Source organism: Chrysochloris asiatica, unplaced genomic scaffold (genome assembly GCF_000296735.1).
Source record: "Chrysochloris asiatica unplaced genomic scaffold, ChrAsi1.0 scaffold00245, whole genome shotgun sequence".
Taxonomy (NCBI): Eukaryota; Metazoa; Chordata; class Mammalia; order Afrosoricida; family Chrysochloridae; genus Chrysochloris; species Chrysochloris asiatica.
Window position 1 is genome coordinate 4,337,126 of NW_006408763.1, and position 2,395 is coordinate 4,339,520.

The window sequence follows — 2,395 nt, forward strand, 5'->3', positions numbered from 1 at the left end:
GACTCGATAGCACTTAACAACAACAATAATGCCTAGGATATTGATGTTTATATGTTCCATTTCATTTTTAAGAACTACCAATTTTCCTAGATTCATACTTCTTACATTCCATGTTCCAATTATTAATGAATGTTTACAGCTGTTCCTCCTCCTTTTGAGTCATGCCCATCAGCAAATGAAGGTCTAATAGTTTACTCTATTCGTGTCCATCACAGTCAACTCTACTTTGAGGTAACAGCTCTCCCCGAGTCAAATTTTGAGTGCCTTTCAACTAGAGGGGTTCATTTTCCAGCACTATATTTGACAATATTCTGGTGTTCTTCATCATGTTTCAATATTCAGTATTCTGGTGCAATCTGACAGTGTTCTACTGCTATTCATAAGGTTTTCAGTGACTAGATATTTGGAAGTAGTCTGTCTCTCCTTCCTACTGTGGAGTCTGGAAGCTCATCTGAAACCTCTCCGCAATGGATGACCCTTCTGGTCTTTGAAATACCGGTGGCATAGTTTCTAGAATCACAGCAACACACAAGCCCTCACAGTATGGCAAATTGACAGATGAATGGTGAAATTATGAAAAAATTCAAGGATATAGATAATAGAGTAATAAACTATATTTTCATCATCCAGCTTTATTAATTGTAAACTCAGGGTTAATCTTGTTTCTCCATCCCACCAACTCCCTTCCTTCCTTAAATATTTTGAAGTAAATCCCTGGCATATTCAACATGTAAATATATTAATATATGCCTCTAAAAGTCAAAGACTCCCCTTTTAACATGATTATAGTATCATCATCACTCCCCTCCCCCCCCCATTAAAAATAATTCAGTTTTTCTTCTGTTTTCTTTAAGACAAATAAAACTAGCATATGGGCTGTTTATTCATTTTCTTTGCTGTGTGTAAGAGCCGGACACTGGAATTGGTGACTCTAACCAGCTGGGCTGCTCTTTCTTTGATGGCCACGCAGTTCTTGGAGAAAACTAGAACAGTTTCAGTGCAGTACTATTTGTTGCATGTTGGCTCTGCTTCTGGCTCTTTGACATGTGGACCAAGAGTTTACAAAAGCCCTGGGTACCATGTACTTTGTGTTCTTGTTGCTCTCATAATCAGTGTTGGGCATCAAGATCTGGCCTTGAGTCTTCTCAGCACTTGTTAATGATCTTGGGCTTCACCCCAGGTCTGGAGGCAGCCTTGATACCAAGTAGGTAGGGCCAAGGAAGAGAGATTAGGATTGGGGAATTAGGATATGAGTTAGGCCTTTGCCTAACTCTTGGCTCGGCCCAGGACTTCATTTTAGTGTTAGGGTGATGATTAGGACTAGGGTTAATGTTAAGGGTAGTGGCTAAGGCTAGGGGTAAGAGTAAGGCTTGGTCTAGTTTCAGGATTTGTTAGGATTATTTACTTGTTTTTCTTGAAATCTACTTGATTTCCTCTTAATTTGGAAGTTCTGTAACAATTTCCCCTCTTCTTACTTCACACGTTTTTGTTGTTGCAAATTGGTATCTCTGGTTCCCTATTTTCAGTCTTGTAGGAAGGAATGTTTTACTTTGTATACTTATATATCTGAATCGTGTTGTGGGTGATATTTCATATATGTTTAGTATCAGGTTGTCTGCTGTTACTGGTTCTCTATCCAATGAACTTTTTATGTTTTGTGAGGTTGGTCTGGTTATTACAAATTCCTTAAATTTCTGTTTATCTTGAAATGTCCTAATTTTGCTGACATATTTGATGGGCAGTTGTGCTGGTATGATTTGTCTGGCAACTTTTCTCTTTCAGAGTTTTATATACTTCATCCCATTGTTGACATGCCTGCATGATTTCTGCTGAGAAATCAGAGTTTAGTCTTGTTAGTTCTCCTTTATAAGTAACTTTCTTTTTCCCAGTCTGCTCTCAGGATTATTTCCTTTTCTTTGGTTTTGAAAAGTTTACTTGTAATATGTCTTGATGATTTTCTTTTGGGTCTATCCTGTTTGGAGTTTGTTCTGCTTATTGAATACATATCTTTTCATCTTTTATAATGTAAGGGGAATTTTTTTCCTACAACTCTGACAGTTTTCTCTGTTTTTTGTTGTTGTTGTTGTTGTTGTTCTCTTCCTGTTCTGGAATCCCAATCACATGTAAATTATTCCTCATGATAGTTGTCCATGTTCCTCTTAGGTTTTCTTTGAATTTTTGAATGATATTTTCTGATTGTTCCTCTAGCGGATGAATATTGGGAAATGTATCTTCCAACTCACTAATATAGTCTTCCATTTATTTAATTCTACTTCTTTGCCTTTTCTCCTTGTATTATCTATTTCTGAAATCTTAGTAGTAATCTTCTGGCTTTCAAATTGTGCTTTTTGTATGGGTTCTAGTTTTTCATATACTTTTTTTCAGTTTGTTCTTA